The sequence below is a fragment of the Phocoena sinus genome, chromosome 4, assembly GCF_008692025.1.
Source record: "Phocoena sinus isolate mPhoSin1 chromosome 4, mPhoSin1.pri, whole genome shotgun sequence".
Taxonomy (NCBI): Eukaryota; Metazoa; Chordata; class Mammalia; order Artiodactyla; family Phocoenidae; genus Phocoena; species Phocoena sinus.
The window spans coordinates 85,149,816-85,174,180 of NC_045766.1; the positions used below are offsets into that span (position 1 = coordinate 85,149,816).

Below are 24,365 nucleotides of genomic sequence, written 5' to 3' on the forward strand. Positions count from 1 at the left end.
CCGACTTTCTCCACCTCTCTGACCCCCAAATATACACATTCAGTCCCCGACCCACCCCCAATCTTCCTCACTTAGAAAGCTCTTTTAAACCATCTAAAACTTAAAATAAATACCAATTTGGAAACCTGAAGCATGCTCCAGTCCGTCCATCTGTCCCCACCTTCTGCTGGAAGCCTCCGACCCCAACTCCTGTCAGCCCTCCCCAACTTGGGAAGCCCAGTGGCCTCCGTGCAGGGCTGGCACACGCAGAGAAAACAAACACATGGAATCCTGCCAGCTGGGTCAGGCACCACTATTTATAGCAGAGCGAAGTGTGGGGAATTGGAGGCGTAATGAAGGGTGTGGGGCAGAGGGGGTAGGGATAATTCCAGCCGCTCCTCCCAGGCTCCACAGCTGCAGAGGATCCCTGCTGATGTTCTGCCGGCCCAGGTGCAACCCATCCTGTGTGACTAATACCTTTGCTGTGCTGGAGCCTCCCAGGGTAGAGGGCCTGTTATCTTGCTCTTTACTGTAGCCCCAGCATCTATCTCTAGGAGCACAGTAAGTATTTGTTAATTAAATGAATAGATGAGCTTTTTTTCTTCCTGCCTACCCCACAAGGCTGCAGATGGAGGAGCTGGAGTGGGTGGAGGGGAGGTGAGTGAGGAATGCCTAAAACAGCCTTCTAAAAATCTATCAGTTGTTAAAATGTGCTAGCCAAAAGAATGTAGGGAAATGCTCTGTTAAGAAAAGCAAATTAGGTTTCTTTAGTGCAGGCCTTTTCAGAGCCTTTAATGGGCTGTTATTATTGTGAATCACCAAAAGGTGGGTAGAGTATGCACTGAAGGCTGAACTCACTCAACCACAGGCCTGGACTTATTTGACCACAGGCCTGGACTGACTTGACCACACTACTCTTTTTTCTCAGAGTACCATTAGTGAGGAGAATTTCATCAAATACACTTTGGGAAATGTTGGCCTAAGAGGTTCCTGGAGAATATCCCAAAAACAACTTGTAAAACAGAAACCATGTTTGTAATTTTAAAAAATTACATGTGAATATGTGGCGTACAGTTATTTGGATTGTCATAGGATAAGGTCAGGAGACACTTAAATGTTAACATCAGTTATGGTGAAGAGCAGGAAAATTGCACTTTTTATACTAAACACTTCAGAAATATTCCAAGTGAGTGTGTAGTTATTTTTGTAATTAAAAAGGTAAATTAAAAAAAAAAAAAACTATCCCCAAATATTATCATGTCATCACTGAAATTTTATCTTCCCATAGGCCCAGGGCCTCATTTCCTAACAACTCCTTGGGCTATAAAATGTTGCTCTTCGCTCCATGATCACATCTAAAGTGTTTCCTGTGTCTACAGTCAACAGTCAACTCCTTCGGCTTATAAAGAACCCCCTTCCCTAATTCCAGGATTCTGTTGTGTCCACACAATGTGGACAAGTATTTTGGAAAAAATGAAAACACATTTAATATTCTTTTAGCAACCTTTACTAATCTGAAATTACTTTGTTTAGTAAATTGTATAAAATATGCACCAAGCACTTCATTTGCTGCAATTACCATGTTGGGCATATTAACATTTAAGGACTGCCTTTTTTTCCTGCTAAATCACTAATTTCCCAACTTAACTGATTAGTAAATGTAATTAAAAGTCATTCAGATTTAGTGAATGTAACACACCAGGTTTTGTTGTAATATGAGATTAAGGCAAATATTTAGAATTGGAAGAAATATTCCATCTTAGCATAAAGGAGAGTATGTGACCATTTGCTGAGTTACTGTGTGTGAGATGATGTGCACGTATTATCTTGTCTAACCTCTAAGTAACTCTGTGAAGGAGGTAGTATTGTCATCTCCATTTTACAGATGCAGCAATTGAGGCTTAGAGAGGTTAAACATCTTACTCAAGTAAAGGATTCAAAGCCAGGGTTACCTGCTTCCCCTGCCTGCTGGTCTTGGTGTCCTTGGTAGATTTAAGCAGACAAACTGAAAAAGGAAACTGAGGAAAGCTGAAAAAACCAAAATCAGCCTGGGTTGGAGTCATGCATTAGCCACCACGTTTCGGGAGGGACTGGTTCGTCAGGTCCCACAATGCACTCTGTAGCCAACTCATGAGGATGCTCAGTCCCCCACCCCAGCGGGAGTCAGCCCTGAGTGAGCACCTCAATCCCATCCACAAGTTGGCCGCGGCCCTCTGAGTCTGGATCCATGTAATATGCACCAGCATGCAGTGAGAGACAATAAAATTCTTCCATTTCTTAATCTGACCTCTCTCATCTTCCTTCTGTTCTTACATAAGCATAAGACTGGAGGTTCCCAACGCTGGCTGCATGGAACAATCATCCGGGGACACTAAGACACATCAACGCCTGGGCAGCACCTCAGGCAAATTCACTTAGAGCCTGTGGAAGTGCGGCCCAGGTATCAGCATTTTCAAAACCCTTTCCTGGAAACCGTAATGTGCAGCCAGGGTTGGGAACCCCTGGAGTCTCCGCCATGGATTTGTGGGTCATTTTGACGGAGAAGGTCTGCCAGAAATGCCTTGGTTGCACTGGATGCCACGGTTGGAATTGCAAGTTTTGTATAAAGATGTTCCCTGCTCTATTATTTTTAGTGAAATTCTTGCCATTTTTAAAGCTATTTTCTTTTATTCCACAAATTGAATATCTTAATACACTTTAACGAATAAAACATTTTCTCAAAGTTTCTCTCAGATATCCCCAGATATTTTCTGGACTTTCAGATTCCTAGTTTTCTCCTCTTCACATGGAAATAAAAACCCAAGAAGAGACCACCATCGCAAACAGCACCTACTTTGGGGACCGAGACGGCTTCCAGAGTAGCAAAGGTGACACGTAAACAGGTCCCTGGGCCACAGTCACCCCTGCTGGGGCCACCACCACTTCTGGGGGCAGAGAGCTTAGCAGGAGACAGGAAGTTTTCCAAGCATATGCACATTTTAGCGTTTGCACATGAAAACCTGAAGTGCCGTCAGTGATTCCCTTAACAAATTGAGAACAGTCTCAGGGCCTCACAGACCACCAGGAAGTAGAACAGGTGTTGGCTGTCCAGGGGTCCCACATCCACTTAACACCAGCTTGCACCAGTGGGCTTTGGCTCCCCTGGAACTGGCTTTTTGACATCCCAAAGGGTTAACAGCTCAGCCTCTAACTTCTGGCCTTCCCTTCCCCAAGAAGTGGCTTTTCAGTTTGGTCCCTGCCGGGGTGGAAGCAGCGCCTCACCCCAACCTTAGAGACTTGCGTCTCGCCCAGCCCCTCCCCACCTGCGGCCCTCCCACTCCAGGAATGAAGCTGCTGCTACCCAGTGTATACCAAGACTGGTTTCATCTCCTTCCAAATCCATTTTGTGTCTTAACTTCTGCCGAGGATAAAAATTAAAACACAAAAAAAAAAAAAAAAAAAATTAAAACACTCACACACACATCACGCGTGTATGCGAGGACAGAGCTCGGTTTAAACTGAAAAAGACCAGGCAGGGAAGGGAGGGGCAGGTCGCTGATCAAAGTCGGGGCCCGGAGACTTCCCTGGAGTCTGTGTGGGCCCTGCCACACCCTGCCTGAGGCCCGTGATGGCTACACCCAGGGTCAGACCTGAGCCGGTGTTTGCAGCATCTCCCCTCCTGTTCCTCCAACACACATTTCATACCACCCCAAACACTGCCCAGGGGGCCACAGAGCAGCAGAGCTGCCCAGCACTCCACAGGCTGGAAGCAGACTCTGGTCCTCACACTTGGAGGAGCCCGTTCCTTGCCAACTCCAAAATGAATAAAAACAGTGCTTGGAAGGACACGCGGGTCCTGGTGGCACAGGCGGCTTGCGGACTGCTCCTGGCCACCCAGAAAAATGGGTCTGGAGCTGGAGCCTCTGTTCTTAAACCCCTGTCCCCCCATACCCGGGTCTGCAGACACCTGAATCTGGGCACCAGGCAGAGAGCAGCTCTGACCCAGCTCTCTCCTGTCATCTCTTGCTGCTGACTTCTTCCTTCTTGGCCAAACCAGGAGCCCCTGCATTGCAGAACGATCACGCCTAACCTTTCACCCATTCAGGATCCCCCAGAGTTCAGATAATGGCCCTTTACTCAACTCTAAACCCCATCAGCTGCCCCTTTTCCTCCCCAAATGGTGAACTAAGTACTCACATCACTTACACCTGTCCATTCTGACTCATACAATCCTTTGCCTTCCAAGTCAATAACACTTATTGAACACTCATCCAATAAGAAGCTCTGTGGATCCAAAGATAAAGTTCAAGCTTTCTCTAAGAGCTCAGCATCTGGTAAAGGAGACACACAGAAACATCTCAGAGCAGCGTGGAGCAACTGAGAATCAAACCCGAGGGCCCTGGGCTGGGGTTCTTTCTTTTCCATGTCCCTGTCAGGAGGGCATGGGAAGACTGGATCACAAACTTCTTTTGGAAAAAGTACCCTTGTGGCGTTCATCCTTGTCCTATCTGCACACAGAGCAGAGTAATGAAAACAAAGTAGTATTTTTTTTTTTTTTTTTTTTTGCGGTACGTGGGCCTCTCACTGTTGTGGCCTCTTCCGTCACGGAGCACAGGCTCCGGACGCGCAGGCTCAGCGGCCATGGCTCACGGGCCCAGCCATTCCACGGCATGTGGGATCTTCCCGGACCGGGGCACGAACCCGTGTCCCCTGCATCGGCAGGCTCTCAACCACTGTGCCACCAGGGAAGCCCCAAAGTAGTATTTTAAAAAGCTCTTTTGTCTTGATAATTGTTGAATCTGGGTGATGGGTACATGGGGTTCATGATACTCTTCTTTCTGCTTTTGTGTATTTGAGTTTTTAAATAATAACGAAACTTGCTTTTTCAATAGGATGACTAGAACAAGATCATCCCAAACCTTCTCAGTCCTGCACCAACTTCCAAGACGCCCGCTCCCCCAATCCCCCTCCATTGCTCCCCATGTCACCTCAGTTAAGCCAAATAGCACTGTCCGACAGGTTTCCACGAGCGCCCAGATTCTGGTAACGGAGGGCAGTATACCTCTCTTCAACCTTTAAGGGCTCCCTAGTGTTGGGCCAAAGAGGTAGCCCCACCCCTGAAAGGGTACTGCTGGCCGCAGCCAGAGGAGGCCCTGAGAAGCCTATCTCCTTGGTGCTCTGGCTTGGGAACCTGGACCCTGTTGGCTGCCCCCCATGCCCTCTGCTTCCTTTCTGGGTTCCCTGTCCTGGATGGGCCTTCCCCAGAACCCTGAGCATATCTCACCAATGACAGGTCCCCAGTGTTGGTGGGCTTTTCCCTGATGGCAGAACCAACCAAGTGCACAGGCTTCAGGGTCCGAGTCAAAGACCATCACTTTTCTCTGGACCTCCATTTCTCTACCTATAAAATTCCCAAACACACCGTAAGTGACACAGCTCTTTAAATAGCCAAGTTCTCCGAGAATACGGGCTCTTGGGAAGGAATTATAAATCAGCAGCTTATCTCAAAAGCCAAAGTAATAATAATCACGATGATAATAATGGTGACACCTAGCACCTCCTCTGAGCCAAGGCCTCTTCCAATGAGAGAAGGCAGATAACGCAGTTCAACGTGAAATGACCTCTTGCTTGGATCTGGGAAATATTCAGAATCTAAGTTATAAGTGTCTTGAGGGCAGCACGCATGGTGCTCGATAAACTGTTGGCTGATCAACTGAAAGGCCACCCTTTAATGGTTACAAACATGTCTTTGGGGCCACGTGGAAAACGCCTGAAGAGACATGAACAGCACTGCTCTAGGCAAGGTTTATTGCTGGGTCTTTGGATAACCAGAAACAGCTCAGTGTGGAAGCTCAGTGACTGAAGGGAGGCTGGCTACAGCGGGCATTGTGACTTTCAGAGGGTGGGAGACAGGTCAGAACCCCCTGCCCAGGGAAGGGTAACACACCTCATTTTGGCTGAGGTTCAGAGAAACAAGGCCTCACCGCCTTTCCCCCATCTAGACCATGGACGTTAGCGCTAGCACTTTGGTTAGTGTCCTTGTGTAGGGAAAATGAGTTCTGCTGCCTAATACTCCATCACAACGGGGCAGGCTGGTCCTCTTTACCTCCTGACTTTGAAAGCTGTAGAACTTAGCTGTTCAGGAGCCTCCCTGTTCCACGGCCATGGAGACTTTTTCTAGAGAGGGGAGTCGGGCAGTGGTGGGTAAAACTGGGACCCTGCCCTGGTTTCCCACAGATTGTTCTGTAGAGAAAGTGCTAGAGAAAACCCAGACTGCCCTGGAGACTTCCTTCCACCAACACTTGCTGGAGCTTCACACGTGTGGCGAAGCCACGCCGCGTTTCCCTGCACAACCTGCCCTAATAGGCGACCACGCCGCTGGGAGGTCCTGGCGTGGCCCCCAACTGGACAGGATGCCATTCCTCGTACTAAAGGGTTTTTTTTTTTTATTTTTATTTTTTTGTGTGGTACGCGGGCCTCTCACTGCCGTGGCCTCTCTCACTGCGGAGCACAGGCTCCGGACGCGCAGGCTCAGCGGCCATGGCTAACGGGCCCAGCCGCTCCACAGCATGTGGGATCCTCCCGGACCGGGGCACGAACCCGTGTCCCCTGCATCGGCAGGCGGACTCTCAACCACTGCACCACCAGGGAAGCCCTAAAGGGTTATTTTTTAATACATCACAAGATATTTATAAACTCAGCGTTTCTGAGATTTTCCCCCCCAAAATCAGGGGGAAAATGTCCCACGCAAATGCTTTGTCAGATCATGTATTTATCTTTTGGTTTAGCAAACGTGGTCCCTGCTTCTCGACACACACTGCCTGGCTGCACCTACAGAAGCCGGTCCGGGATTCTCCCACAGGACCTCCTGGGGGGACAGCATGTGAAGGGGTGACTCAGGAATGAAGGCTGGATCTGGCAGGGAATATGGGCCTCACCCTCCCATGTTCAGCAGTTCTCTATCCTTAGCCTCCACAGGCAAACTGTGACAAGGGCCAAGGCCTCCCATGTGTTGATGGTCAGTCATCAGACACAGCCTTCCAGATGCTGGAGCGAGACCCAGGAAGACAAGAGGGTGCAGGGCACACCACCCTGATTCCACAATTAACGACAAAAGCAAGGACGGCTTGCCTGTAGACGGTAGTTCTCTGAAGAGTTTAAGGAGCATTCAACACTCCACTGCATTAGTGCTCACAGTCTTGGTGACACACCTGGGACAAGTACTATTAGTCTCCACTTACACAGGGTACAAGTCAGAAGAACCACTGAATGGTGGCTCAAGAGCTCTCGGCAAGTCCCTGAACAGGATACAGATGGGAGGGTGGGCTAGGCAAAGAGCAAACCAGAGGACGAGGTGGTAAGGACTGGATGACTGGCATGGAGTTTCTACCGTCTGAGAGCGGACTTTCCAAAGAGGCCATGTCTTCTTTCTCCTTTTTACTGAACTCTGAGGCACCTGCCTGGTGTCCTTGGAAGTGAGGAGGTGCCAGCTGGCCTCAGCTCTTCGTTTTCTCCACATAGAAGCAACAGAAGCTGGGGTCTAAGTCTCAGTCCCTGCTCCCCAGGGTCGGAACCCTCTTCACCTAGTACACCCCTTTCCTCTCAGCCCTGGAACGTTTCAGCCTGCTTCAACCAGATGGCCCACGTGACCCCCATCCACACGCACTTCCCTTTCCTCTAACTGGGGTCCAGAGTTGGAGCCTGGCTGGAGGACGTCCTCCTTCTGCTCTAGTTGTAAAATCCATCATTATCCCTCATCCCCCAAGAGCCTCACTGTTTAATGACTGGTGAGGGCACTGAATATTGGGGTTCCTGCCACACACACACACACCAAGGAATCCTCGTTTGTGAGGCTGACTGAAGAAAGAAGCACTTCTTGGCAGGGAAAACGTTCTCACTCTCTTTGTGCCTTATCAGTCTTCCCGCTTAATGACCACAAAACAAGCCCTGAAGCTCAGTGCCTCCCAGGGCTCAGCACAGACACCACTGGGGCTGAGACAGCAACTCCGGCGGCTGAGGGAGCTGTGGCTGCTGCTGCCGGATGCGGCGTGAAGGAGTGCTGCCTGCCCTGCCTGCCTGGGGGGCTCACTTCCCCGCCGCTTGTCCAAAGCTCCAGAGCAAGTAAACCAAACTAGCGAGGAGGAAGGCTAACGGCCCGGTGCTCCTGTCTGTCTACTTAAGAGCGTGACACAAGGTCTGCACAGCCGGTACTTCCAGATGTGGAACCAAAACACAGGCAGCAACCGACAGTTTACCAGCCTGGGCTGAACTCCAGTAGCACCAGCGCCAGGCGTGTCCAGTGGATGACGACAGAGGAGCAGCACTGCAGACCCGTGGGCTCTGGGCAGGTGGGTCTTAGCCCTGGCTGTGGGCTCCTCCGTTGTCAGCGCCTTGCACCCCAGCTGGATGTATGGTGTGAGGGGGCATGCCGTGGAGAAGGCCATGTTTAAAACTGGAGGAGAATGCAGGGGACGCGGGTTCGTGCCCCGGTCCGGGAAGATCCCACATGCCGCGGAGCGGCTGGGCCCGTGAGCCATGGCCGCTGAGCCCGCGCATCCGGAGCCTGTGCTCCGCAACAGGAGAGGCCACAACAGTGAGAGGCCCGCATACTACAAAAAAAAAAAAAAAAAAAAAAACTGGAGGAGATTGCTAAGTGAAAGGAGCCAACCTGGAAAGACTATATATACTGTATGATTCCAACTACATGACCTTCTGGAAAAGACAAAATTACAAACACTGTAAAAAGAGCAGTGGTTGCCAGGGATTGGGAGAGGGAAGGAAGGAGGGCCAAATAGGTGGAACACAGGGGATTTTTAGGCAGTGAAACTATTATTCTGTCTGATACTATAGTAATGGTGGATATGTATCATTACGCATTTGTCAAAACCACAGGCTGTATAATGCAAAAAATAAGTCTTAATGTAAACTATGGACTTTAATTAATAACGATGTGTCAACACTGACTCATCAATTCTAACAAACGCATTACACCAACGTAAGATGTTGGTAATTCAGGAAATTGCTAGGGGTGGAGGGGTATGAGTTAACTCCCTGTAATTTTCACTTAATTTTTTTCTATAAACCTAAAACTGCTTTTTAAAAAAAGCCTATTAATTTCTTTCTAAGTTAAAAAAAAACCTGGAGGAGGAGGTTTGGACTATTCCCCAGCTCCCTGAGATGCTGTAGATGTCGGGTCTGGGGATCTTGGTAGTGTAATTTCTCAGGCACGTTTGTTGTCAGCAGGAGACCTCTTGGGATATTTGCCCCTATTTTTACTGTTCCTTAGCTTCTAAATCTAGAACCAAGCTAGAAATGACTGAGATGCAATTTGAAGTCAGATCTATCCCCCTCTGGGCAGACATCCAAACCTCCTATTCTTTGTATTTCAGGCTGTCAACTCTCCAACCACAGAGACAATTTTTTTCACCTGTGTGCCTACCACGGGGCCTGACTCCACCAGGCCCCCATATGTAGGGAACTGAACTAGTCTCAAATTCCTCCCGTGTTCCTCACGTCCCAGATGCAACAGAACTCCCATTCAACTGTGCAAAGAGAAGGGAGCAGTACAGTGGATGGTCCAGGCACACTTAGGAAGTTCCAGATGAACAAACAACTAGACTATAAACTTTTGATGGAGTGAGGATGCCCTGGGCTTCTCTGCAGCTCCCAGCCTGGCCTAGCACAGTGCTGGACACAAAGTCCAAGCTCGGTAAACTCCTCTTGAGTGATGCAGAAGGGCCAGAGAGGCATCCATTCTCACCCTCCCCTTACAGATGGAACAGTGGCACAATGGCACAGCCACGGACATTCCTGAAGTCAGTCACCTTGAGGAAGGCAGAGGAGCTGAGCTACTTCTGCTGCGGCCTAGCACACTGCTTTCCGGCTTTTCTAAAACAGACACCCTCACAGTATTAGAATTCCCTGCCCCTCTCTCCCACATTCCCCCCGTATACATATACCCAGAATGCATTTTTCTTACATAAATCCTTAGGTAATTATTTCACTCTGTTTGAAACTCTTATTATACTCATTTTGAGATTCAGAAAAGACCTGTAGACTAGTAAAAAGAAAAACTGAGTACCAATTACATCCCAGAGTCTACTCCAGGCACTGGGGAGGTGGTGAGGTGCAAAATGAAGTCCCAGACCCCGTGGATCTCTCCTTCTAGAGGATAAGCAGGCAATAACAAGTAGATGAGATGAGATGAACAAGTAGAGACACGTCAGGAGGTGTAACGTTGAGAAAGAACAGATTAGGTTGAACGAAGAGAGAATGACGGTGGGAGTGTGATTTAATAAAGGGCAATCCAGTGAGTGCGGCCACGAAGCAGACACCTGAATGAAGTGAGGGACGGGCTGTGCAGCTACCGGGGAAGTACCTTCCAGGCAGCGGGCGAAGCCCCGGAAGGGAGGCTGTCCTGCTCAGGCAGAGAAGCAGCAAGGAGGCCACTGAGGCTGTGGAGCGGACAGGGGAGGTGAGGGCACTGGCAGTGTGTGGCATTTTCTCTGCATGAAAGCAAACCATGCACAGTTTTGAGCAGAGAACTGACCTCGCCTGGCTCCTCTTTTGGAAGCTGACACCGACTCCTCCATGGAGAACAGACTCTGGGCAGGGGGGTCAGGGCTGGGTGGAGGCAGGGAGAACACTTAGGAAGCTACTGCAATAGACCAGGTAAGAAATGTTGCTGGAAGACAAGGATGGTGAGAAGTTGCAGGATTCTGAATACATCTTAAAAATAAAGCCAACATCATTTGCCAACTTAAAGTGGAGTATGAGAGAAAGAACAGAGTCCAAGGTGACTCTCAGGTTTGGGGCCTAACCAGTAGAATGGAATATGCTGAAGCAGGGAAGAAGCAGAGGAGAAGCCTGCATGGGAGCTGTCTTCCTAGTGACCGGGCCTAAAGATTGGTATCTATGGGGGCACCTGGGGCACAACCTTGCCCCACTGTGGGCTCCGCTCTTTCCCCATCTTCTCATTCCCTCATCTCCGTAGAGCCTTGAGCCAGTGGGGGCTTCCATCAGTGCAGCCTTCCACCTACTCCTCTTTCCAGCTGCACAATCCACCGATAACTCTCCTTCCAGTCTGTTTTCCTTTCCTATTAACGGCCACCTTCTCCTGAATGTTCACAATGCATTTTGTGCGCTTTATATGCAGTATCTTGCTTTCTCTTTGCAACAACTTTAAGAAACTAGGGTTTCAGAGTGGAGGTGACTAGCCCAGGGTCATACGCCTACCACCTGGCAAAGCTACGTTCAAATCCAGGCCTGTCTGGTTCCAAAGCCCGCCCTTAACCAAGATGCCACACCATCTCCAACCTGGAAGTGGCCCCAGAGACATGGCTCCCTCCTGCAACAACCGTCTTTCTCTAGCACTTCCCCCTTTTTCTAATAAGATTCACTCCAAACCTCTGCTCTCTCAGATGGGGTCACCCCAACTCTCCTCAGACTCCTCTGTTCCTTCCTCTCTCAGGAAGAGTGCGAACCAGGATCCTCTTGCCACGAGAGCTTTTCTTCTCTCAAGTCCTGCCAGACCCTGAGGCCTTCACTGTCTCTTCCCACAAGAGAGGGAAAAGCAGCTTATCTGGCAATAGGACCTAACTGCCTTCAGTTCAGGCCTCTGCTCTCAGAAAACAAACACAACCACAGAAGCAGATGCAGCCCTTGTGCCTAGACTCTGACCTCTGGCCAGTTCCCTCAAATGTCTTATCTCCCAACTCATCTTGGGTGACCCAACTCATCTTGGGTGAGCACAGATGCCAGAGGCTTTTGAGGTGGGCAGGAACCTTCTGCATCAAAAGTGTTCCCTTGTGCCATTTCTCTGCATCCACATAGTGCCCTGAAAAGGCAGCTTGCGAGGATGGGGAAAGAGAGGCTCAGAGAGTTTCCATGATTTCCTCTGGGTTATCCAACTAGTTGGTCACATAATTATATCTTAAACCCAGGTATCCTATACCCACCCCGCCACACACACACACAAAGCCAGAACATCCTGGCTTCAGGCTTTCCACATTTGTTAAAGAAAAACAAGGAACTGAGGGCAACTCCATGCTCATGGCAGCCAAATCTCCCCACTCTCTGAAGCCAGCTGGGAGACTCGGTTTTGCTCTGCAGGTAACGGCCTGTAGCATTCTTTCTGCTGGCTGCCCTGTATTTGCCTGGAAGGTACCATCTCCTGTCAGTTACCTGTCTGTCAAAGTTGCTACTTCCTTCCCCAGGGTATTTTTCTGCGCAAGCTGCCACTTCTCCTGACCAGGAAAAGTACCTGCTGGGCAGAACGCCTTCTCCCCCCTCACCCTGCCGAGGCTCAGAGGACCCTGAGCAGACTTGCAGAGGCCAAGGAGCACGTGGATTCAGCTGGCACCTGTAGTGGGAGCAGAGACTCAGACAGCCAGTTCAGATGATGTCCCAGGGCGAGCAAAAGCCAGGAGACACGTTCCAAGAGGAGACCCAAGATAGAGGCAGCTTTCAGCACTGCCTACGAAGTCAGACATCAGCTGGGCCTCAGGACCCAGCTTCCCTCAGGCTGCTGCTGTGGAACCACTCAAAACCTTCCGGTTGTGGCCGCAGTTTTCAATTCATGTCTCTTAAGGCAAGTCTCATAAAGGCCGCCACCTGCCCCTTGCACTCTGTTAGTTGCAAAAGAAACAGTTCTCCCAAGCTAAGGGGGCTCTACTTAGACTGAGAGGAGAGATTGTCTGGATACTTTTTTTTCTCAAAGCCCAAGTTTTGGAGTCAGCAGCCCTGCCATGAAATCTTGGTAAGCTGCCACTTACCAGCTGTGAGACCAGAACAAGTCCCTACAATCATTTAGGCTTTAGCTCTCTTATCTGCCGAATAGGATCACGCTGCCCATCTTCACAGGACTGCTGGGGGGTTGCAGGGACAGTGCTCACAGGGCTTAGCGCAGGGCCCGGCACACAGTAGGTCTCGCTAAATGGCAGCTCTCGTTCTCCCCGTCATCAGAAGGACGACGGAGGCAGGTGCGGCTGCCTCTTTGGCACTGGGATCTGCCGGTCTCGGCCTTCTCGGCCTGCCCTTCAGGTCCACAGCTGATTCCCTGAGAGGGTAAGGGAATGAAGGGCACGGGAATGTCCGTGACGGAGAGCACCTGCTGCTCATGTGTGCTCACCCTCTTGAGGGAGAATCACCACATACACTGTAAGGCTTGGTTTGTAAAATCAGGGGAACAAAAATGAACTCCATCACAATACTGCTTTCAGCAACCTGTTCTGTCCTTTTCAGGCACACTCGGGACCTTTGTGGTGTTTCAGTGACGGGGTTGGTTGCCAACCTTCTTGTTCCCCTTTGGTGAAGAGAGCTGAGCTCCCCACCCCTCCCATTGTTGAAGACCACCCAGTGAAACGCGCTGGCAAGCTGCCACCGTCCAGGCAGGCGAGAGCCAGGCCTGACGACCCAGCCTCCATCTCTGCAACAGAAGGCTACAGAACGACAGGCACCTGACTGTGGGGCTTTCACCTGGAGCCGACGCGGCCTTCACGATGGCCAGACCACCAGCGCTGTCCACAAAGGGCTGCAGGTGATTGCTTGGAAGGCCTGTGCATTGCAAGAGACATTAGATTCTAACCCTTGGCTATACCACAGCAGATTTTTATGTAACTTGTTCACTACAAGACATCCGTTCATAACGACACAAGTAAACAGCCGTGAATTTCCATCACTTTATGTGGTCTCACTTGCAAAAGTGGGTACTGTGCTGACTGACTGCATGATGAAATCCCTCACGCGGGCGCAAGTACGTAAAAAAGGACAAGGTACCGTGACACCTCTGTGGGACGACAGTCATCGGGCAGAAAAGCAGAGAGCCAAGTCGTGGGGTGGCGGGGGAGATGCTTTGTGAAGCAATTAAGAACAGCCTCTGCTTTCACAGAGAAGTAAGAAATCCAGAACCCCCCAATTTTCCTCTCCAATTAACTGTGACCCATACCTAATAGACCTGCTGGGATTGCAATGTTAGGTAAGTTCAGACTAGTCAAGGCACTTGGCTGGGACTATTCTGGAAAAATATTGGCAGGCCGGGAGACGTGCGGAGTGCTCTCTTCGAGAGTCCAATTCCAGCCCAGCCTCCAAGGCCAACCAGTTCTACACACCCTTCTCCTCTTACCTGTAGCTCCCATCCTGTGTGAAAGCCACCTCTTAGCAGCCAAGGAGGTTCCTGGGCAACTGGAGAGCCCGGCAACTTTTATTTGCCCCTAAAATAAACGTCTTCTCACTTGTTACTCTGGGAATAATTTCAGAGCCAAGCAAACCTACCCCAGACAGCAGAACAAAGGGCAAATGCAATTTAAAAGTGAAAAGCTGGATTCAGGCATGTGTTTCTAGCATTCTCAGCTAAAATCTGACCTGGCTGAGAAAGAAAAGATCACAAATTTCTCCTTTTTCCCCTGAAAGCTACTCAGTAACTGCTTTTAGAAACTTGTCGAAGACTCGCATTTCTGAGGTTCTGTATTTAATGCAGAGATTCCAGTTTGTTTGTTTTTTTTTTTTGCTGTACGCGGGCCTCTCCCGTTGCGGAGCACAGCCTCCTGACGCGCAGGCTCAGCGGCCATGGCTCACGGGCCCAGTCACTCCGCGGCATGTGCGATCTTCCCGGACCGGGGCACAAACCCGTGTCCCCTGCATCGGCAGGCGGACTCTCAACCACTGCGCCATCAGGGAAGCCCCTCCAGTTTTTAACTTTACTAAACTTGAAAAAAATCACTCTGAACTTGAAATCTCCTGTCTTAATACTTCAGTCTATTATCTGCTTAGGAAAAGTAAGTTTGCAGGGAGAAAATAATGAACAACATACGGGCAGAGGTAAAAGAACGTTTCAGTCCTGCCAGCCCCATCGCTGCCTCTAGGACTTAGCCTGAGAGGCTCTCAGGCTCTCCTCCTTCCAGGAGGCTTTCTTCATGACCCAGACCAAGCACATTCACACTGGAGTTTGCATTGCCGTGCCCTGAATGTCCCCTCCCCTCAGTAATGGAATTCTGGAAGGCGTGGGCTCTGGTATTGATATTGAGCACACAGCGAGCGCTGAATAAAAGCTTGTTGAAAGGATGTAGGCTCCAACCTACAAATGGGTCATCACCCTCATCTTGTCCAATGCTGTCCAAACTCATTTTGGAGAAGAATAAACATTTCTTTTCCATATTTTCTGCTGCTCAGCTCCTTTTGGATGATTTTTTATTCAACCCATAAATGTACTTTCCTGTTACTAACTAGGAGAACTAGTTGAGACTTTCCTCAACGTTTTCTCTGGCAACCAAGTTAAGTTGACTGTGTATCATTGGCTCTGATCTTTCTCCTACCATTTCCTCTTACTGCCCAATAACCCTGTCCCAAACATCAAAGGCCTTCTTTGAAGATAAGGCCAAATTCACCATTAGGAAAAGAGAAACTATTTCCTAACTTTATTTCAGAAGATGGTATGACACGGAATCCCTCTGGGTTTTGTGAGATAAACACAGCCCAGTACATCAGATGAGAAGGCATTTGCTGTAATACCATTGGTAGACACATAAACACAGGACTTTCCTCATCCAAACTTAAGCAGGACTTTTCCACAGCAGTCTTGGGCTCCAACTCCACAGTAAGTGGTTTATAACCAACATGCTGAACAGAATTTGCCACAGGGAAAGGGGGGTGATGTGGTCACGCCAGGGGAAAGAGGTCACCACAGGCTCTGACTATAAGAGTATCCGAGCTGAACTAGAACCAACTTGTTTAGTTCAGATTCCATTCAAAACTGGACCCTTTCAATACTGAAGGATGGGAAACACTCTTATCTTCAAGCAGAAACATAAAACATGAAAATATGACTGACCCAATAGGCTAGAGATATTAGACTATGGGCAGAAAACCTCACCTGCTTTTTCTACTTCATTGCTGATACCCTCAGACGGTGTGAATGTTGACAAGACTTCATGGGTCATGGGTTCCAGGAAGCTTGTTCTGGGCCTGAGGAAAAAGAGAGTGTCTCAAACAAAATAAATAAACACTTTGAAAGTATTTGCTTTTTATAAGGTACATTGCTATAAACCAGAGTAATTCCTTATTAGTCCATTTTACAAATAAGAAAACAGAGAAAAAGCAGTTTTTCTAAACCACAGGCTTCCTTAAATCTCCAGTTACCTGGCCCCTTGCTAGAAATGAACTGAATAGATGAAGGACAATGATTACATTGAAAACAGTCTGTTGCTCTTACAAAACCATTACCTTTGCATCCAGTGGTCCATTTTCACCAATATTCACCAAATATCTGTTAAGAACACATTATCCGCAGCCCTCATACGAAGTAAGGTGGGTTAACAGGGAAGGGGCTGGGGCTGGTAAGGCAGCAGAAGGAGTGAATCCCTTCCAAAATCAAGGGTCGGCTAATAGATGGGTCCAGCTGGAGCAGAAGGGTTCTATCAAGGTGATATTATTATGAGATGAGACAGAGCCACATGTGAGAGGCCTAAGAAATTTAGATTGTAAGCTTAGACTGGGGGATGAGTTTATGGGACTGAGGGACGATGGGTGTTGGCGGGGGGGGGGGGGGGTGAGGGTAGGGGGGTGATGGGTAGACAGTGGGGAGTCCAGCCATGTGTCAGCAATTGTCAAAGGCATGAAGAAGCATGGTGGTGGCAGAAATGGAAAAGATGGTAGGATGGCGGAATAATAAAAGGAAAGGCAGGAGAGACTGGGCAAGAAAATAATGAACAACATACGGGCAGAGGTAAAAGAACGTTTCAGTCCTGCCAGCCCCATCGCTGCCTCTAGGACTTAGCCTGAGAGGCTCTCAGGCTCTCCTCCTTCCAGGAGGCTTTCTCCATGACCCAGTCCAAGCACTTTCACACTGGAGTTTGCATTGCCGTGCCCTGAATGTCCCCTCCCCTCAGTCATGGAATGACTAACTCAGTGGTAATGGAGATTTAGCGAGCAATTAGCTCAGTGGATTGAGTCAGTGTGAATGGAGCCCACAGGCAGAGCCAGGGGTCCAAGCCAAGTTTCCTAATCCTCAGGGCAGTGCCACTTGAGATGGATCCTTTAAGTCTTACTTCCCGATTCCACCTCCCCTTCTCTACCCATTTCCAACCCTGAGGGCTCCAAGGAGGCAAGAGCCCTCCTTTTCCTAAAGGAAAGCTTTTTGTAAACATGGATTTCTAGATTAAAAAGAAACACCCTCTTCCATCCCACCCTCCAGCCCCAAATATTTGATCCAGCCTCATAAATGATGAAAATATTACATGTAAAGGCTCCATGTGGGAGCATTCTCAGGACTTAGGCCGTTCCCAGCAATAGCAAAGTGGCTGGATATACCTGGTCCCTATGAGTCTTTGGTCAAAAGTGTAGAGCTGCTTCAGGGCTGTCTGACTACAAGAGTCTTTAATTTTATTGGAGCTATGTGAAAAGTATGTATGCACATGGATGAACGAAAACAGTTATAGTATGGCAATGTGGGTAACTTTAAAACACATTTTTTTTTATTAGTAGTAGATGCTTGTGCAAAAAATAAAAATTGGGAGGGGAAGGTCGTTTGGAGAACCATCCTTTGACTAAGAAAGCTTATTTTCTTGGGACAAAGAAGCTCCCAGTCTGGGGTCTGATGTGCTATAAACTTTTGCTGAATTGAAGTATGGAGATGACAATAAGTTCCATATGTTAAAGTAAATACACTTTAAAAAATGTAACAAATCACTTTCTTTTCTCTCCCTCCCCAATTTCCATCCACCCTCCTCCTTATTTTCACAGATAGCAAGAAGGCTTGGAGTTTGGAGGAAAGAAAGCAAACTCCCAATGTACAATATCTTCTGGTGCCAGGTTAATACTTTCTTGCTCAGAGGACAGAAAGTACTGGAAGCAATTATCTGGTGCACTTGGGTCTTCTTCAGCTTCTATCCGCTTGTTTAAAAGACACAGAAAGGAAAACCCTTATTCGTTAACCATACTGGTGACTTTGTCGAAATCTGAACTCAGAACCCTAGGGTCCCATGGAATATTGTGACCACCAGGTTCACTTCTCACCATCCTTGCTTATACTCTGGGGATCCCTGGGGAAGTCAACCGAATTATCTCATGAGTAAAATCTCCTACTCCTTCTTAGGGTATGGAAACCACAGATAAGTTGCTGAAGAGAGCTAGGAGCCCAAACATTTGAAAGAGCATTTCAAAGAAAGGAAAATCTCTGGACCCATTTGGAGGATGTAAAGGAACAAAAATCACCCTCTTATTCAAGTTGGCCAACCCATCAACAGCTAAGCAGGGTTCCCTCTATCCCACCACAACCCCATCCCAACTGTGGTCAAGGAACCAACTATCCTGGACTCTATCAACTTCCTCTCCTCAGTAAAGCCAATGCTGTGGCTTGGGCAATTTCTCCTGAGAAGCTGTTTCTTGCAGTGTTCCTCTTCTGAGATCTCTTGACAGAGGATGAATGAGACAGTGTCTGACATCTCAATCCTCAGATTTCATAGGTGTAGACAGCCTCCGGCCTCCTGAAGGGCCAAACTTTAAGCAATAGTTGGGGGCAGGCAATGTCAGCAAAGCGGCAACTCTTACTTCTTTCATTTTCCATACACTCGCTCCAAAAACTCATCCTGCAGGAAAATCATAACTCCACTTCTGTTTTCACCCTGCCTCTGTCCCACTGACCCCAAGGTGCTTCAAGATTACCATGGGAACCTTCTAGATTTCAATTATGAAACCATAAAAAAGTACCAATTATAAGACCTCAGAAACGTTCCTGGGAAACCTGTTACATACCTCAAAATGGCCAAACTCTTGCCTCAGATTCACTTTAAGTTCAGAAAACAGGTTAGACAGATGTATGGGGGCATCCGTCCCCACCTTAGTCCAAGGAGACTGTTTAAATACTGTCATGCTGCCCTTGAGAAAATGGAGATTGATTTATTGACTGTAACCAAAGAGATGAAAAACCATCACAGGGCTAGGCTGCCTGCTTAGGGCCCAATTGTGGAATAAATCAGAAACGTTTGTGCATTCAAGAATTTTGAAAATTTCGTTCATTCAATGGCCAGTGTTTGCAAGGTTCTGGGTAACAAAGATCTAGGTGACCAATGTGAGCTGGGTACAAGGCACTTGGAGGTGACACAAGGGCCTGAAACCACAACATACTTTTCACTCAGTCCATTCAAAGAGGTAACTCTGGGTCAAAAACTTATGCAAACCTATTTGAACTTGCTGAGAAGGGATGAGGGAGAGGCAGAACACCCCACCACGCCCAGAAAGTGCCTGTTTAGGATCATTGGTGTGTGGTTTGGGTATTCTTAGCTCTACTGCCACATCTCTGGAGGCACACAACAACCTTGCAAGTAACACTGCCACTGCAATCCCATACCCAAAACAAAACTAAGCAAACAAATCCCTAGGGCTCCTTAAACTCCACCAGGTCTGCCTGCATCCCCAGCCCTCAAAATCCTCCTACCATCTGGAAGAGCAAACTAACACTGGGCACCCTGAAAGTTAAGCAGAGCCTTCAAAAATCCAGCAGAAAATTCTTCCTGGGTTCCTCGCCCTTCTCCACAGCCCCTTCCCACTTGTTCCAAAGGATCATTTCCCAACCTCTTACAGTTACACCAACAAAAACCCCCAAGAGAACAACCCCAGGAGGACCTCTGGACACTCTCACTTCAGCCTCGGCCCTTCCACCCCTCTAGCGGGGGATGCTTTTCTGGGACTGTTTTGCACCCGGTCCGTTCGGTCCCTCATTTGGGTTTAGTTTTTTTTTTTTTAATTTTTAAAATTTATTTATTATTATTATTTTTAAACTCTGAGACGGTAAACCCTCACCCCCTAAGAGGCCAAATGGGTGTGCGGTGGTGCTGTGTATTTGCCGACCCCTTGTGGGTTTCTCCCCAGAGCCCCGCGCTGGGAGCCGGAGACCGGTGTCAACCTCCGGGGAAGTTTGGGAGGCTGTCCGGGCCCTTCTTCCACCGGGAAGCTTCCGGGAACGACCGTCCAGACCGCACCCGCACGGAACAAGATGCGGCGGCCCCGGGCCTGTAGGCGGCCACCCGGCACCCCGCCGCACGCCTCGGCCGCAGCCCCCCGCCGGAGCCCGCGGGCCGAGCGCTGGGACCCGCTCCCGCCGCCGGCGCGTCCCCACCAGCCACCCGCCGGCGCTTCCTCGGTATCGCCCGGCCTGCGGCCGCCTCCCGCCCCCTCCCCTCCCCAAACCAACAAATAAACACAACTTTTTATGAAAAGAAAACAAACTTCAGCGACGTGACTCACCTCTGGTGCAGCCGGCTCCTGGGAAGGGTGAGCCGGGGCCCGGGGGCGCGGTGGGCGCAGAGAGAGCCACACAGCCCGGTGCCGCACGGACACACAACCCGCACAGTGACACCCAGGGACACACAAAACGGGAGAGCGGCGGCCGCGGGAGCAACAAAGGAGCCCCGGACCGAGAAGCTGCGGGCCGGGGAGGGAGGGCGCGTGCGGGTGCGTGCGGCTGCGGCGGGCGTGAGTGTGAGTGTGTGTGCGCTCGCGGCGGCTGACACCGGCGGGCCGGGGCTCAGGGTCCCTGCGGCAGGAAGCGGGGGCCGCGGCGGCAGCAGCGGGAGGACAAGGCAGGGGACGCCGCGCCCTGCGCACCCGGTCCCTCCATATGGAAGAAGCTTTTTTGGATGACTGAACTCGCAAACAATTCCTTCTTTTGCTTCTGCCTAGGAGCCTCCCATTACCGCTCGAGGAGGAGGAGGGGGAGGGGGGAAGAGGAGGCGGGGAAGAGGGGGAGGAGCAAAGTGGAGCAAAGAAAGTCTTGGAAAGGAAGCTGGGGAAAAAAAAAACCAAAACAGTACCCCCAAACTCAGTTTTTCTCCTAATACCCATTTCTCTTTCTGTTGCGCCTTAGTCCCGTGCTCTCCCCAAACTTCACTTTCTTTCCGGTACCAAAAGCAAAGTCCTCCGCCTTTCTCCCACACCCACGGGCTCCCCGGAACCCCCATTTCTCTTTAGCTTCACCTCAGACCCTTGCTCTGCTACGCTATCCTTCCCTCCTTTCGCCCAGTCTCTTCTCCCCAAGTCTTTTTCTGACACCCCCCGCTTCTTAATGGTCTCCTTCATTCTGCAAACAAATGATTGGATAAATCATTAAAAGTAAACTCTGTTGTTAAACGCGCCCCTACCCGCCCCCCAAATGGGGCAGCGGCTGTCGAGAAATTTATAAGGAAACCACAGCCCCAAAGCTACCTCCCCGCGACCGACCCACCCGGTGGGTCGGGGAAGGGAGGGTTCGCCGCGTCCTCCTCCGTTGACAGCGCCCTGCCCTGACCTCCATTCATCATCCCGGGATGGAAGAGCGAGGAAAAGGATGGGGGGTGGGGAGGCGAGGGAGGGGTAGCGGCCACAGAGAAAAGTTAGTTACGTCCTCGTGCGCGTGTGCGTGTTAAGCCCTCCCTTTAGTGTTGGGCAGAAAAGCATTCAGAGTAGCGGTTCTCAAACTTGAGCTGCATCAGAACCCCCTGCAGGCTTATTAAAACACAGGTTGCTGAGCTCCACGCCCAGAGTTTCGGCTTCGGTAGGGTCTGAGGTAGGGCGGAGAATTTGCATTTTTAGTAAGTTCTCAGGTGGTGCGGATGCTGTGTGTCCAGGGCCACGTTTTAAAAACTACTTTTCTACCGTATTGAGAAGTCAAGCACGTACTGAGTTGGTGGCAAATGGGTCCCCTTCTTAATCTGTAAGTGATGAAACATAGTGAAGGGTCATCCAGTCCACACCCTTATACCGAGGCTGAGGAGACCGAGACCCAGAAGGGTTAAGGCAGGCGTTCGCTGGAGTTTGTGCCAAAGTGGGAAGGAACCGTTCTGAAAGCGGACAGGCAGGCGGGGAGTGGGGAGAAGGAAGGTGCTGCCTCCTTTATGTCAGGAGAGCCGCACTGGGAGGCAGCAAGCTACCATGTGGCTCTGAGAAAGTCACCTAACCTTTTTGGGCCTCAACTTTATTTTCTTCAGTTTCTCATCAGTAAAAATGCATACTTTACACCAAGTATATGATTTTAATTGAACCTGAATCCAAAGATGTTTAAAAGGGCAACACAAACATCCTTTAATCAATATGTTGTACTATTTTTTTCTCATGCTTTTGGAAATCCAGGCATGAGCCAGTTTCTTTATTGATGTATCTGGAACGTTCAGCTCCACGTGCCTGGATTCTTGGGTCTGTCCCCAGGGGAAAGTGGATAAAGGGGATGATCCATTTTCAACAAGGTGAAAAAGACTATATACTCCTTCCTTGAACTATGCACTTGTATTCTTTCCACTCCTTTCTTCTCCAGTTCCCTCCCTCCCCACTTTCCTTCTCTTAATCTCCAACATTCTCCCCCTAACATTCTCCAAGGCCTATTTTTCTCTCCACTCAATGCCCATATCAGCTTCCACCTTCTTACCGTCCATCCTCCTCTAGGGCACAACTCACAAGTACAGGCCTGGGGCCCATCCTGGGTACAGAACTCTCAATTTCCCAAGGGAATGGACCAGCCAGCCTTCCACTGCAGTGAAAACACTCCCTCTCCCCAGAGCCCCCAGCAGATTATTGAGCTGTCTGTTTTTCAAAGATGACTCCAAGTACCACTCTCACTGATAATGTGGGATACCAATGAGGAAACTATGCATGAAACTCTCATATTGATTCTTCTATATTCTTTTATATACTATTCATTGATCAACATCTCAAAGATGTCTCTTACCCCTTCCCATTGTCTTCTTCCAAAGACTTTCTCCTAGGACTCTTGATTCCCTCAATTCTGGCCTTTGGGTGTCCCCTGAACCCTGAGTCAACCAGTCAGAGCACAACAGAAAACAAAGAAGGTTGAAGTCCTTACCAACATTATTTAGCCAGGAGAAAGACCCCATGGCCTGTACTTCCCTCCATCCCAGGCTGCTCGTGGGGCTGCTCATCTTTCCCACAGAGTTCAGACAGAACGCAGCTCACAGCCTAACCGAGAGGGCTTAATTCTGCGGCAGCACCAAGCACACTGTTGGCAACTCACATGTGTTTATTGTTTTGATGGCTCTTTGTATTAACATAATTGTGTTTATTATTATTGCCCCTGTAAGAACATTGTATCTCTGAACTCTCTACCTTTGCCTGGAGCAAGTTCCTTGCCTAATTCTCCCTTCCCCTTTTTATTAGTTTCCCTATCACTACCATCCCCACCCCACTCTAACCGCCCAGCCATCTCAAAACAGAGTGTGGGCTTGTGATCAGGTGCTCTCTGCTACTCTCCACTTTGTTCATGGTGAATCCCTCTGGTGTTTTGCTTCCTTGGGGGCTATCTGGGCCTCTATCAAGAAAGCAGCATTTAGGGCTTCCCTGGTGGCGCAGTGGTTGAGAGTCCACCTGCCGATGCAGGGGACACGGGTTCGTGCCCCGGTCCAGGAAGATCCCACATGCCGCGGCAGCGGCTGGGCCCGTGAGCCATGGCCGCTGAGCCTGCGCGTCCGGAGCCTGTGCTCCGCAACAGGAGAGGCCGCAACAGTGAGAGGCCCGCATACCGCAAAAAAAAAAAAAAAAAAAAAAAAAAAGAAAGCAGCATTTAGTATGGAAGTCACATTTATTATGTGAAGTCACACTTATTATGTCACATTTATTATGTTGGGGGTGGGTAGGCAGGGATTGTAGATCCATATAAGTTGCATATCACTAAACTGTGCAGAGTGAACTGGAAGGAATCGCAGTGAGTGACATGAAGAGAGGATGCTCCCTCCTTAGTGTGTTATAGACACTCCATTTGTATCATATGGACAGGGGGCACCTTGGTGGTGAAGGATATCTGGAAAGAATTGTGCTGAGAAAATTACTAACACATAGGCAAAGAGAAATAGGGACTTGATAATCTCCCCTCTGTTTTAATATAAATCTGTTTTCCTCATTATAAAATATGTTCACTGAAGAAAATTTAGAAAATATGGAAAAGCACAAAGAAGGAGGAAATTACCTTAATCCCACTACCTACGGGTAACAATGTTAACAGTGTTTTCTCTAGTTATTCTTCTCGTTTCTGTTTCTCATCATACAAATCCATAGTTCACCTTCACCGAGTATATGATTTTAATCGATCAGAACTGGAAGATGTTTAAAAGGGCAGCGTAAATGGATACTTTTATTCAATATTTTGTATTTTTTTCTTATGCATTTGGTAACTTAGGGGTCAGTTTCTTCACGGATTCATCTGGTACTTTCACATTTTGTAAAACTGTGTTCACTGTAAACACACGTTTTGATCCTACTTTTTAAATTTAACATTGAAATGTGATTATTTTCCCCATGTCATTAAATCTTCTCCAAAGTTCAACTTAAACAGCTGTGTGCTATTCAGAGAGGTTGTTATTTATTCAACCATTCTCCTGTTGTCATGTATTTAGATTATTTCTATTTTTATTATGATCATGTATCACAGTTGA

General features: G+C 48.9%; 1 protein-coding gene across 5 annotated transcripts in view; it reads right to left on the reverse strand.

Annotated features, from left to right (window-relative positions):
• Positions 1 to 24,365, reverse strand: part of BOC (BOC cell adhesion associated, oncogene regulated) — a 243,546-nt gene that overhangs the window by 58,952 nt on the left and 160,229 nt on the right. For 4 of the 5 annotated variants that reach the window (XM_032630149.1, XM_032630148.1, XM_032630145.1 and 1 more), the window contains exons 1-2: positions 20,197 to 20,893; positions 15,827 to 15,918 (exon numbers count right to left, since the gene is read on the reverse strand). The gene's annotated coding sequence lies outside the window, so the exon portion shown is untranslated. Of the gene's footprint in view, positions 1 to 15,826; positions 15,919 to 20,196; positions 20,894 to 24,365 lie in introns of those variants that run through there. The other variant, XM_032630146.1, reaches the window with a different exon arrangement.